Raw genomic sequence first — 13,466 nt, 5'->3', positions numbered from 1 at the left:
TCCCTAGAGAGAGAGAGAGACGCCCCATACACTCGCTCCCCTCCCCCATGCGCTGTGCCCCAGCCTGGGCCCGGGGGAATAGGCGGCAGCCCACCCACAGGGTGGGGGGCGCAGCTGAAAGGGGTTGTCGGGGAGGGCGGCCCCTGCCTGGGGTCAAAGGGCGGGCGACCCGCGCGTGCGCAATCGGCGGCGGCGGCGGCGGCGGCGGCGGCGGGGGCGGCCACGAGCTGGGGGTGGGCCAGGCGAGGAGAGGAAGGGGGCTGGAAGGTCTCCACCTTGGCGAGTCCAGCCGTGGAGGCGCATCTTGTGTGAGTGTGAGTGAGTGAGTGTGAGTGTGAGTGTGTGTGTGTGTGTGTGTGTATAGAGAGACAGCCCCCCACCCCGGCCCGCCGCTCCCTGCCCGCCCCGCCCCACCCCGCCTGTCACCCCCGTCCCTCGGAGCCCGCCGGACCCGGCCGGTGAACTCAACAGGCCCGCCCGGTGCGGGTCAGCGCCGGCGCGGGGCCTGGGGCGGGAGGAGGCGGCGGGGAAGCGCAGAGAGGCTCGGCTTCTTGAGCGGGGCAGGGGCGCCCTCCGCCGTCTAGGGCCACACCACCCTGAACGCGCCCGATCTCGTCTGGTCTCAGAAGCTAAGCAGGGTCGGGCCTGGTTAGTACTTGGATGGGAGACCGCCTGGGAATACCGGGTGCCGTAGGCTTCTTTTTTTTTTTTTTTTTTTTTTTTTGTTTTGCCTCTTGTTCTGTCCCCTCTCTGGGAGCGAGGCGGCGGCCCGGGGCGGGGGTCACCCCCACCCTCAGCGCCCGCCGCGGTGCCTGGCGCCCCAGCCCGCACCGTGGGGCCTCCTCTTGTCCCAAGCCGCGACACCGCCGTCACGCGGCAGCATGCGTGGCTTCTGGACTGTCAGGTCTCAGACCAAAGGTCTGCTCTGTGGGAACCGACACGCTGGAGGAAACCTTGAGAGTCTGAGAGGGGAGGGAGTTCCAGAAGAAGGCCAGGATGTCATTTTCAGGGAGTATGTGACCAGAACTCGTCCCGTTGCTTTTGGGGTTCTATGGGCTACACGTAGGAATCTTTGGTGGTGGCACCTGATGTTGGGGGATCCGGAGTCACACCCAGACCTGCCCCACAGGCCTCCTTTTACTTTTCTCTTCGGATTCATTATGTTTAAAAAGTGTCTCTTATCTCTATGATTGCATTTTCTTTTCTCTCTCTTTTCAAGCAGATGATGGGAGTCCAAGTATTAAGGTGACATGTGTTGCCCGTGCCCCCCTCCCCCCTGTGTTCTTATTCATTAACCTCTGATGTTGTTCCAGCGTATTGTGGGGGTACCAATGTTAAGGTCGGGTACGTTGCCCTCTCCCAGCCTCCCCCCTCGGGTCAGAGCCTCAAGTGCGCCCATCCCCCAGTCGGTGCGCACCCACCCCATTCCTAATGGAGGTGTATGCCCATCCCCTCCCCCCACCCGCCCGACACCCACCCGATGAAGGTGATTCCTCTGTGTCCACTTGGGTGTCCGTCGGTTCGTACCCATTTGCTGGTGAGCGCGAGCACGTGGTGCTCGTGTGTCCATTCTTGGGCTACCTGGCTTACTGGAACGGGTTCCAGCTCTGGCCAGGAGAACCACGAGAGGTGCCCTCTCACCGCTGCTCCTCCTAGCTGAATAGCACTCCGTGGTGTCCACGCGCCACATTTCATTTACGCACTGGTGGGTCGATGGGCACTCGGGTCGCTTCCAGGTCTTTGCGATTGTGACTTGTGCCCTGACTCTAACCCTAACCCTTACCCAGCCCCGTCTCCTCCTCGGCCCCTGCCTGAATGACTCCTTCCCGCCCGGCCTGTCACCTGTCACCGTCCTCTGCCCCTGCCTGACACGCTCCTCCCCGCCCGGGCCGTCACCGTCCTCGGCCCCTGCCTGACGGGGCTCCTCCGTCGCCTGGGCCTTCCAAGGGCTTGGTGTGGACGCTGGTTCCAGGACGCCCTCCCAGGAACCCGGTAGCAGGGCGGCCGCAGCGTCTCGCGCCACCCAACCGTCCGCCGGCCGGCGGCCGTCGCTAAGTGGCCTGCGGGGGACGTGCCCCCACTGTGGGGCGGGCGCCCAGCCTGGTGTCTTCTCTGAGGCCCCGTGGCTGCTTTTCCCCCCCCCTGCAAGGGGAGAGCCGCGGAGGTGGGGACCGCCTCCTCGTGGGGACGTACACCCAGCTCTCCACGTCGGATTCCGGGGCTCTCTGTCCTGCCAGAAGGCCCAGCTGGCCTGCGGGTCCTTAGAGTGGCAAAAACATCCGAAAACTGAGATTGAGGGTCCGGTGGTTGTCTGCACTTTTGTGCTGGGCACCCCAGGGAGGCCCGGGGGCTGGCTGGACAACGCGGTCTGCTGGGGGGGGGGGTTTGGAGGAGCAACTGATGCCCTTTGCACTTTGGGTAGCAAGTGTCTGAGGTGTCTCTGAGCCCTGCGCCATGTCGGGGGTGGGGGTGGGAGGTCGGGGGGGGGGTGGAGGAGCAGGAGGAGGAGGAGGAGGAGGAGGTGGGAAGGGCCGTGGCCTGCAGTCGTGTTCCCGGGGTGGCTTCTTCCACAGGCTGCTTGGCCTGGGCTCCCTGCACCTGGGCCTTTGGAGGACTGGCCCTGTGCTTGCCAACGCTTCCCCTGCAGGGACCCAGAGCTGGGAGGTTGCATCTCTCAGCCCTGGGTCGGGCAGAGCCCCAGCGGGCCATGCCCACAACCTCTCTCAGCACGGGTCCCCCAGAAGGCTCCTTTGGGACCAGGATTCTCTTGCGGGTGACTCTTTAAGGTCTGGCCCCTGGATGGAGGGGCACCAGGAGTAGAGGAGCAGGAAGGGGAAGGGGGTGGCCGTGCGAGGGGACACTTTCAGGCCAAGTCCCAGCTTCAGCCTGATCCTCCTGGGAACCCCGGGGTGTACGTCACACCTCCTGGTTGTCCCGCTCTGAGACAAGGAGCCGGGCTTCGCATTCCCCCAGCAGCCAGTCGTGGGCTGAGGACACCTGGGGCGTTGGGAACTCCCTGGCTTCTCCTTGGCTTAACATCTGGAGCTGCTTGTGAATCGTGCCGCCACACACACCCGAGTGCAGGTGTCTTCTGCACAGACTGCGGGCCTCGCTCTTCTGAATGCCGCTAGCTCGCCACCCACCCACGGGTGAACCTGGTCAGGGTACTTTCTCTCGGGGGCAGACTCTGATCCTGGCGGGCTACCGGTGTCTCTGTTTGCTCGTTTCTTTCTTCCATTTCGGGAAAGGCTTCCTTACTGGGTGTGGAAATCTCCTATGCCTTTCCTCGCCTATTCTGTCAGCTTTAAAATTCTCTTTCAGTTGCCACCCTCACAGATGGATTAGGAAACTCTTTCCGGTGCACTCATTAGTGAAATGACCTCAATGAAGCTGGAATCCAATATCTAATCGCCGATTTTTAGCGAGTCCACACGCCAGGGTGGTCGGGGTCCAATGCAGCCCCGGCCAGGCCCAGGCCCCTTGGACTGGGCCACAGGAGGACACAGAGGAGGGTCCCGGCCCCCACGGTCGCGTTGCCGGCAGTTCTCCAAGGGCTTGGGCGTTTTCCAGAGGTAGGAGATGGAGGGGACTGATTTCTTCAGCGCCCCACTAACCACGCCACCCCACCCATGGGACACATCCCTAGAGAGACAGAGAGACGCCCCATACACTCGCTCCCCTCCCCCATGCGCTGTGCCCCAGCCCGGGCCCGGGGGAATAGGCGGCAGCCCACCCACAGGGTGGGGGGCGCAGCTGAAAGGGGTTGTCGGGGAGGGCGGCCCCTGCCTGGGGTCAAAGGGCGGGCGACCCGCGCGTGCGCAATCGGCGGCGGCGGCGGCGGCGGCGGCGGCGGCGGCGGCGGCGGCGGCGGCGGCGGCGGGGGCGGCCACGAGCTGGGGGTGGGCCAGGCGAGGAGAGGAAGGGGGCTGGAAGGTCTCCACCTTGGCGAGTCCAGCCGTGGAGGCGCATCTTGTGTGAGTGTGAGTGTGTGTGTGTGTGTGTGTGTGTGTGTGTGTGTGTGTATAGAGAGACAGCCCCCCACCCCGGCCCGCCGCTCCCTGCCCGCCCCGCCCCACCCCGCCTGTCACCCCCGTCCCTCGGAGCCCGCCGGACCCGGCCGGTGAACTCAACAGGCCCGCCCGGTGCGGGTCAGCGCCGGCGCGGGGCCTGGGGCGGGAGGAGGCGGCGGGGAAGCGCAGAGAGGCTCGGCTTCTTGAGCGGGGCAGGGGCGCCCTCCGCCGTCTAGGGCCACACCACCCTGAACGCGCCCGATCTCGTCTGGTCTCAGAAGCTAAGCAGGGTCGGGCCTGGTTAGTACTTGGATGGGAGACCGCCTGGGAATACCGGGTGCCGTAGGCTTCTTTTTTTTTTTTTTTTTTTTTTTTGTTTTGCCTCTTGTTCTGTCCCCTCTCTGGGAGCGAGGCGGCGGCCCGGGGCGGGGGTCACCCCCACCCTCAGCGCCCGCCGCGGTGCCTGGCGCCCCAGCCCGCACCGTGGGGCCTCCTCTTGTCCCAAGCCGCGACACCGCCGTCACGCGGCAGCATGCGTGGCTTCTGGACTGTCAGGTCTCAGACCAAAGGTCTGCTCTGTGGGAACCGACACGCTGGAGGAAACCTTGAGAGTCTGAGAGGGGAGGGAGTTCCAGAAGAAGGCCAGGATGTCATTTTGAGGGAGTATGTGACCAGAACTCGTCCCGTTGCTTTTGGGGTTCTATGGGCTACACGTAGGAATCTTTGGTGGTGGCACCTGATGTTGGGGGATCCGGAGTCACACCCAGACCTGCCCCACAGGCCTCCTTTTACTTTTCTCTTCGGATTCATTATGTTTAAAAAGTGTCTCTTATCTCTATGATTGCATTTTCTTTTCTCTCTCTTTTCAAGCAGATGATGGGAGTCCAAGTATTAAGGTGACATGTGTTGCCCGTGCCCCCCTCCCCCCTGTGTTCTTATTCATTAACCTCTGATGTTGTTCCAGCGTATTGTGGGGGTACCAATGTTAAGGTCGGGTACGTTGCCCTCTCCCAGCCTCCCCCCTCGGGTCAGAGCCTCAAGTGCGCCCATCCCCCAGTCGGTGCGCACCCACCCCATTCCTAATGGAGGTGTATGCCCATCCCCTCCCCCCACCCGCCCGACACCCACCCGATGAAGGTGATTCCTCTGTGTCCACTTGGGTGTCCGTCGGTTCGTACCCATTTGCTGGTGAGCGCGAGCACGTGGTGCTCGTGTGTCCATTCTTGGGCTACCTGGCTTACTGGAACGGGTTCCAGCTCTGGCCAGGAGAACCACGAGAGGTGCCCTCTCACCGCTGCTCCTCCTAGCTGAATAGCACTCCGTGGTGTCCACGCGCCACATTTCATTTACGCACTGGTGGGTCGATGGGCACTCGGGTCGCTTCCAGGTCTTTGCGATTGTGACTTGTGCCCTGACTCTAACCCTAACCCTTACCCAGCCCCGTCTCCTCCTCGGCCCCTGCCTGAATGACTCCTTCCCGCCCGGCCTGTCACCTGTCACCGTCCTCTGCCCCTGCCTGACACGCTCCTCCCCGCCCGGGCCGTCACCGTCCTCGGCCCCTGCCTGACGGGGCTCCTCCGTCGCCTGGGCCTTCCAAGGGCTTGGTGTGGACGCTGGTTCCAGGACGCCCTCCCAGGAACCCGGTAGCAGGGCGGCCGCAGCGTCTCGCGCCACCCAACCGTCCGCCGGCCGGCGGCCGTCGCTAAGTGGCCTGCGGGGGACGTGCCCCCACTGTGGGGCGGGCGCCCAGCCTGGTGTCTTCTCTGAGGCCCCGTGGCTGCTTTTCCCCCCCCCCGCAAGGGGAGAGCCGCGGAGGTGGGGACCGCCTCCTCGTGGGGACGTACACCCAGCTCTCCACGTCGGATTCCGGGGCTCTCTGTCCTGCCAGAAGGCCCAGCTGGCCTGCGGGTCCTTAGAGTGGCAAAAACATCCGAAAACTGAGATTGAGGGTCCGGTGGTTGTCTGCACTTTTGTGCTGGGCACCCCAGGGAGGCCCGGGGGCTGGCTGGACAACGCGGTCTGCTGGGCGGGGGGGGGGTTTGGAGGAGCAACTGATGCCCTTTGCACTTTGGGTAGCAAGTGTCTGAGGTGTCTCTGAGCCCTGCGCCATGTCGGGGGTGGGGGTGGGAGGTCGGGGGGGGGGTGGAGGAGCAGGAGGAGGAGGAGGAGGAGGAGGTGGGAAGGGCCGTGGCCTGCAGTCGTGTTCCCGGGGTGGCTTCTTCCACAGGCTGCTTGGCCTGGGCTCCCTGCACCTGGGCCTTTGGAGGACTGGCCCTGTGCTTGCCAACGCTTCCCCTGCAGGGACCCAGAGCTGGGAGGTTGCATCTCTCAGCCCTGGGTCGGGCAGAGCCCCAGCGGGCCATGCCCACAACCTCTCTCAGCACGGGTCCCCCAGAAGGCTCCTTTGGGACCAGGATTCTCTTGCGGGTGACTCTTTAAGGTCTGGCCCCTGGATGGAGGGGCACCAGGAGTAGAGGAGCAGGAAGGGGAAGGGGGTGGCCGTGCGAGGGGACACTTTCAGGCCAAGTCCCAGCTTCAGCCTGATCCTCCTGGGAACCCCGGGGTGTACGTCACACCTCCTGGTTGTCCCGCTCTGAGACAAGGAGCCGGGCTTCGCATTCCCCCAGCAGCCAGTCGTGGGCTGAGGACACCTGGGGCGTTGGGAACTCCCTGGCTTCTCCTTGGCTTAACATCTGGAGCTGCTTGTGAATCGTGCCGCCACACACACCCGAGTGCAGGTGTCTTCTGCACAGACTGCGGGCCTCGCTCTTCTGAATGCCGCTAGCTCGCCACCCACCCACGGGTGAACCTGGTCAGGGTACTTTCTCTCGGGGGCAGACTCTGATCCTGGCGGGCTACCGGTGTCTCTGTTTGCTCGTTTCTTTCTTCCATTTCGGGAAAGGCTTCCTTACTGGGTGTGGAAATCTCCTATGCCTTTCCTCGCCTATTCTGTCAGCTTTAAAATTCTCTTTCAGTTGCCACCCTCACAGATGGATTAGGAAACTCTTTCCGGTGCACTCATTAGTGAAATGACCTCAATGAAGCTGGAATCCAATATCTAATCGCCGATTTTTAGCGAGTCCACACGCCAGGGTGGTCGGGGTCCAATGCAGCCCCGGCCAGGCCCAGGCCCCTTGGACTGGGCCACAGGAGGACACAGAGGAGGGTCCCGGCCCCCACGGTCGCGTTGCCGGCAGTTCTCCAAGGGCTTGGGCGTTTTCCAGAGGTAGGAGATGGAGGGGACTGATTTCTTCAGCGCCCCACTAACCACGCCACCCCACCCATGGGACACATCCCTAGAGAGACAGAGAGACGCCCCATACACTCGCTCCCCTCCCCCATGCGCTGTGCCCCAGCCCGGGCCCGGGGGAATAGGCGGCAGCCCACCCACAGGGTGGGGGGCGCAGCTGAAAGGGGTTGTCGGGGAGGGCGGCCCCTGCCTGGGGTCAAAGGGCGGGCGACCCGCGCGTGCGCAATCGGCGGCGGCGGCGGCGGCGGCGGCGGCGGCGGCGGCGGCGGCGGGGGCGGCCACGAGCTGGGGGTGGGCCAGGCGAGGAGAGGAAGGGGGCTGGAAGGTCTCCACCTTGGCGAGTCCAGCCGTGGAGGCGCATCTTGTGTGAGTGTGAGTGAGTGAGTGTGAGTGTGAGTGTGTGTGTGTGTGTGTGTGTATAGAGAGACAGCCCCCCACCCCGGCCCGCCGCTCCCTGCCCGCCCCGCCCCACCCCACCTGTCACCCCCGTCCCTCGGAGCCCGCCGGACCCGGCCGGTGAACTCAACAGGCCCGCCCGGTGCGGGTCAGCGCCGGCGCGGGGCCTGGGGCGGGAGGAGGCGGCGGGGAAGCGCAGAGAGGCTCGGCTTCTTGAGCGGGGCAGGGGCGCCCTCCGCCGTCTAGGGCCACACCACCCTGAACGCGCCCGATCTCGTCTGGTCTCAGAAGCTAAGCAGGGTCGGGCCTGGTTAGTACTTGGATGGGAGACCGCCTGGGAATACCGGGTGCCGTAGGCTTCTTTTTTTTTTTTTTTTTTTTTTTTTGTTTTGCCTCTTGTTCTGTCCCCTCTCTGGGAGCGAGGCGGCGGCCCGGGGCGGGGGTCACCCCCACCCTCAGCGCCCGCCGCGGTGCCTGGCGCCCCAGCCCGCACTGTGGGGCCTCCTCTTGTCCCAAGCCGCGACACCGCCGTCACGCGGCAGCATGCGTGGCTTCTGGACTGTCAGGTCTCAGACCAAAGGTCTGCTCTGTGGGAACCGACACGCTGGAGGAAACCTTGAGAGTCTGAGAGGGGAGGGAGTTCCAGAAGAAGGCCAGGATGTCATTTTCAGGGAGTATGTGACCAGAACTCGTCCCGTTGCTTTTGGGGTTCTATGGGCTACACGTAGGAATCTTTGGTGGTGGCACCTGATGTTGGGGGATCCGGAGTCACACCCAGACCTGCCCCACAGGCCTCCTTTTACTTTTCTCTTCGGATTCATTATGTTTAAAAAGTGTCTCTTATCTCTATGATTGCATTTTCTTTTCTCTCTCTTTTCAAGCAGATGATGGGAGTCCAAGTATTAAGGTGACATGTGTTGCCCGTGCCCCCCTCCCCCCTGTGTTCTTATTCATTAACCTCTGATGTTGTTCCAGCGTATTGTGGGGGTACCAATGTTAAGGTCGGGTACGTTGCCCTCTCCCAGCCTCCCCCCTCGGGTCAGAGCCTCAAGTGCGCCCATCCCCCAGTCGGTGCGCACCCACCCCATTCCTAATGGAGGTGTATGCCCATCCCCTCCCCCCACCCGCCCGACACCCACCCGATGAAGGTGATTCCTCTGTGTCCACTTGGGTGTCCGTCGGTTCGTACCCATTTGCTGGTGAGCGCGAGCACGTGGTGCTCGTGTGTCCATTCTTGGGCTACCTGGCTTACTGGAACGGGTTCCAGCTCTGGCCAGGAGAACCACGAGAGGTGCCCTCTCACCGCTGCTCCTCCTAGCTCAATAGCACTCCGTGGTGTCCACGCGCCACATTTCATTTACGCACTGGTGGGTCGATGGGCACTCGGGTCGCTTCCAGGTCTTTGCGATTGTGACTTGTGCCCTGACTCTAACCCTAACCCTTACCCAGCCCCGTCTCCTCCTCGGCCCCTGCCTGAATGACTCCTTCCCGCCCGGCCTGTCACCTGTCACCGTCCTCTGCCCCTGCCTGACACGCTCCTCCCCGCCCGGGCCGTCACCGTCCTCGGCCCCTGCCTGACGGGGCTCCTCCGTCGCCTGGGCCTTCCAAGGGCTTGGTGTGGACGCTGGTTCCAGGACGCCCTCCCAGGAACCCGGTAGCAGGGCGGCCGCAGCGTCTCGCGCCACCCAACCGTCCGCCGGCCGGCGGCCGTCGCTAAGTGGCCTGCGGGGGACGTGCCCCCACTGTGGGGCGGGCGCCCAGCCTGGTGTCTTCTCTGAGGCCCCGTGGCTGCTTTTCCCCCCCCCCGCAAGGGGAGAGCCGCGGAGGTGGGGACCGCCTCCTCGTGGGGACGTACACCCAGCTCTCCACGTCGGATTCCGGGGCTCTCTGTCCTGCCAGAAGGCCCAGCTGGCCTGCGGGTCCTTAGAGTGGCAAAAACATCCGAAAACTGAGATTGAGGGTCCGGTGGTTGTCTGCACTTTTGTGCTGGGCACCCCAGGGAGGCCCGGGGGCTGGCTGGACAACGCGGTCTGCTGGGCGGGGGGGGGGGTTTGGAGGAGCAACTGATGCCCTTTGCACTTTGGGTAGCAAGTGTCTGAGGTGTCTCTGAGCCCTGCGCCATGTCGGGGGTGGGGGTGGGAGGTCGGGGGGGGGTGGAGGAGCAGGAGGAGGAGGAGGAGGAGGAGGTGGGAAGGGCCGTGGCCTGCAGTCGTGTTCCCGGGGTGGCTTCTTCCACAGGCTGCTTGGCCTGGGCTCCCTGCACCTGGGCCTTTGGAGGACTGGCCCTGTGCTTGCCAACGCTTCCCCTGCAGGGACCCAGAGCTGGGAGGTTGCATCTCTCAGCCCTGGGTCGGGCAGAGCCCCAGCGGGCCATGCCCACAACCTCTCTCAGCACGGGTCCCCCAGAAGGCTCCTTTGGGACCAGGATTCTCTTGCGGGTGACTCTTTAAGGTCTGGCCCCTGGATGGAGGGGCACCAGGAGTAGAGGAGCAGGAAGGGGAAGGGGGTGGCCGTGCGAGGGGACACTTTCAGGCCAAGTCCCAGCTTCAGCCTGATCCTCCTGGGAACCCCGGGGTGTACGTCACACCTCCTGGTTGTCCCGCTCTGAGACAAGGAGCCGGGCTTCGCATTCCCCCAGCAGCCAGTCGTGGGCTGAGGACACCTGGGGCGTTGGGAACTCCCTGGCTTCTCCTTGGCTTAACATCTGGAGCTGCTTGTGAATCGTGCCGCCACACACACCCGAGTGCAGGTGTCTTCTGCACAGACTGCGGGCCTCGCTCTTCTGAATGCCGCTAGCTCGCCACCCACCCACGGGTGAACCTGGTCAGGGTACTTTCTCTCGGGGGCAGACTCTGATCCTGGCGGGCTACCGGTGTCTCTGTTTGCTCGTTTCTTTCTTCCATTTCGGGAAAGGCTTCCTTACTGGGTGTGGAAATCTCCTATGCCTTTCCTCGCCTATTCTGTCAGCTTTAAAATTCTCTTTCAGTTGCCACCCTCACAGATGGATTAGGAAACTCTTTCCGGTGCACTCATTAGTGAAATGACCTCAATGAAGCTGGAATCCAATATCTAATCGCCGATTTTTAGCGAGTCCACACGCCAGGGTGGTCGGGGTCCAATGCAGCCCCGGCCAGGCCCAGGCCCCTTGGACTGGGCCACAGGAGGACACAGAGGAGGGTCCCGGCCCCCACGGTCGCGTTGCCGGCAGTTCTCCAAGGGCTTGGGCGTTTTCCAGAGGTAGGAGATGGAGGGGACTGATTTCTTCAGCGCCCCACTAACCACGCCACCCCACCCATGGGACACATCCCTAGAGAGACAGAGAGACGCCCCATACACTCGCTCCCCTCCCCCATGCGCTGTGCCCCAGCCCGGGCCCGGGGGAATAGGCGGCAGCCCACCCACAGGGTGGGGGGCGCAGCTGAAAGGGGTTGTCGGGGAGGGCGGCCCCTGCCTGGGGTCAAAGGGCGGGCGACCCGCGCGTGCGCAATCGGCGGCGGCGGCGGCGGCGGCGGCGGCGGGGGCGGCCACGAGCTGGGGGTGGGCCAGGCGAGGAGAGGAAGGGGGCTGGAAGGTCTCCACCTTGGCGAGTCCAGCCGTGGAGGCGCATCTTGTGTGAGTGTGAGTGAGTGAGTGTGAGTGTGAGTGTGTGTGTGTGTGTGTGTGTATAGAGAGACAGCCCCCCACCCCGGCCCGCCGCTCCCTGCCCGCCCCGCCCCACCCCGCCTGTCACCCCCGTCCCTCGGAGCCCGCCGGACCCGGCCGGTGAACTCAACAGGCCCGCCCGGTGCGGGTCAGCGCCGGCGCGGGGCCTGGGGCGGGAGGAGGCGGCGGGGAAGCGCAGAGAGGCTCGGCTTCTTGAGCGGGGCAGGGGCGCCCTCCGCCGTCTAGGGCCACACCACCCTGAACGCGCCCGATCTCGTCTGGTCTCAGAAGCTAAGCAGGGTCGGGCCTGGTTAGTACTTGGATGGGAGACCGCCTGGGAATACCGGGTGCCGTAGGCTTCTTTTTTTTTTTTTTTTTTTTTTTTTGTTTTGCCTCTTGTTCTGTCCCCTCTCTGGGAGCGAGGCGGCGGCCCGGGGCGGGGGTCACCCCCACCCTCAGCGCCCGCCGCGGTGCCTGGCGCCCCAGCCCGCACCGTGGGGCCTCCTCTTGTCCCAAGCCGCGACACCGCCGTCACGCGGCAGCATGCGTGGCTTCTGGACTGTCAGGTCTCAGACCAAAGGTCTGCTCTGTGGGAACCGACACGCTGGAGGAAACCTTGAGAGTCTGAGAGGGGAGGGAGTTCCAGAAGAAGGCCAGGATGTCATTTTGAGGGAGTATGTGACCAGAACTCGTCCCGTTGCTTTTGGGGTTCTATGGGCTACACGTAGGAATCTTTGGTGGTGGCACCTGATGTTGGGGGATCCGGAGTCACACCCAGACCTGCCCCACAGGCCTCCTTTTACTTTTCTCTTCGGATTCATTAGGTTTAAAAAGTGTCTCTTATCTCTATGATTGCATTTTCTTTTCTCTCTCTTTTCAAGCAGATGATGGGAGTCCAAGTATTAAGGTGACATGTGTTGCCCGTGCCCCCCTCCCCCCTGTGTTCTTATTCATTAACCTCTGATGTTGTTCCAGCGTATTGTGGGGGTACCAATGTTAAGGTCGGGTACGTTGCCCTCTCCCAGCCTCCCCCCTCGGGTCAGAGCCTCAAGTGCGCCCATCCCCCAGTCGGTGCGCACCCACCCCATTCCTAATGGAGGTGTATGCCCATCCCCTCCCCCCACCCGCCCGACACCCACCCGATGAAGGTGATTCCTCTGTGTCCACTTGGGTGTCCGTCGGTTCGTACCCATTTGCTGGTGAGCGCGAGCACGTGGTGCTCGTGTGTCCATTCTTGGGCTACCTGGCTTACTGGAACGGGTTCCAGCTCTGGCCAGGAGAACCACGAGAGGTGCCCTCTCACCGCTGCTCCTCCTAGCTGAATAGCACTCCGTGGTGTCCACGCGCCACATTTCATTTACGCACTGGTGGGTCGATGGGCACTCGGGTCGCTTCCAGGTCTTTGCGATTGTGACTTGTGCCCTGACTCTAACCCTAACCCTTACCCAGCCCCGTCTCCTCCTCGGCCCCTGCCTGAATGACTCCTTCCCGCCCGGCCTGTCACCTGTCACCGTCCTCTGCCCCTGCCTGACACGCTCCTCCCCGCCCGGGCCGTCACCGTCCTCGGCCCCTGCCTGACGGGGCTCCTCCGTCGCCTGGGCCTTCCAAGGGCTTGGTGTGGACGCTGGTTCCAGGACGCCCTCCCAGGAACCCGGTAGCAGGGCGGCCGCAGCGTCTCGCGCCACCCAACCGTCCGCCGGCCGGCGGCCGTCGCTAAGTGGCCTGCGGGGGACGTGCCCCCACTGTGGGGCGGGCGCCCAGCCTGGTGTCTTCTCTGAGGCCCCGTGGCTGCTTTTCCCCCCCCCCGCAAGGGGAGAGCCGCGGAGGTGGGGACCGCCTCCTCGTGGGGACGTACACCCAGCTCTCCACGTCGGATTCCGGGGCTCTCTGTCCTGCCAGAAGGCCCAGCTGGCCTGCGGGTCCTTAGAGTGGCAAAAACATCCGAAAACTGAGATTGAGGGTCCGGTGGTTGTCTGCACTTTTGTGCTGGGCACCCCAGGGAGGCCCGGGGGCTGGCTGGACAACGCGGTCTGCTGGGCGGGGGGGGGGGTTTGGAGGAGCAACTGATGCCCTTTGCACTTTGGGTAGCAAGTGTCTGAGGTGTCTCTGAGCCCTGCGCCATGTCGGGGGTGGGGGTGGGAGGTCGGGGGGGGGTGGAGGAGCAGGAG

At 64.0% G+C, this 13,466-nt stretch overlaps 4 non-coding genes across 4 annotated transcripts; all 4 read left to right on the top strand.

Annotated features, from left to right (window-relative positions):
- Positions 1 to 578: 578 nt before the first annotated feature.
- On the top strand, positions 579 to 697 carry LOC142866220 (5S ribosomal RNA). The gene has a single exon (XR_012916261.1). It is a non-coding gene; the product is annotated as a 5S ribosomal RNA (ribosomal RNA).
- A 3,543-nt stretch (positions 698 to 4,240) lies between these two features.
- Positions 4,241 to 4,359, top strand: LOC142866219 (5S ribosomal RNA). Its single transcript, XR_012916260.1, has one exon. It is a non-coding gene; the product is annotated as a 5S ribosomal RNA (ribosomal RNA).
- A 3,537-nt stretch (positions 4,360 to 7,896) lies between these two features.
- Positions 7,897 to 8,015, top strand: LOC142866217 (5S ribosomal RNA). Its single transcript, XR_012916258.1, has one exon. It is a non-coding gene; the product is annotated as a 5S ribosomal RNA (ribosomal RNA).
- A 3,523-nt stretch (positions 8,016 to 11,538) lies between these two features.
- On the top strand, positions 11,539 to 11,657 carry LOC142866216 (5S ribosomal RNA). The gene has a single exon (XR_012916257.1). It is a non-coding gene; the product is annotated as a 5S ribosomal RNA (ribosomal RNA).
- The last annotated feature ends 1,809 nt before the right edge of the window (positions 11,658 to 13,466 follow it).

Source organism: Microcebus murinus, unplaced genomic scaffold, assembly GCF_040939455.1.
Source record: "Microcebus murinus isolate Inina unplaced genomic scaffold, M.murinus_Inina_mat1.0 scaf002_hap2_Mmur4.0, whole genome shotgun sequence".
Lineage (NCBI taxonomy): Eukaryota > Metazoa > Chordata > Mammalia > Primates > Cheirogaleidae > Microcebus > Microcebus murinus.
The sequence above is the reverse complement of the archived record's forward strand: the minus strand, read 5'-3'. Positions and strand labels throughout refer to the sequence as shown.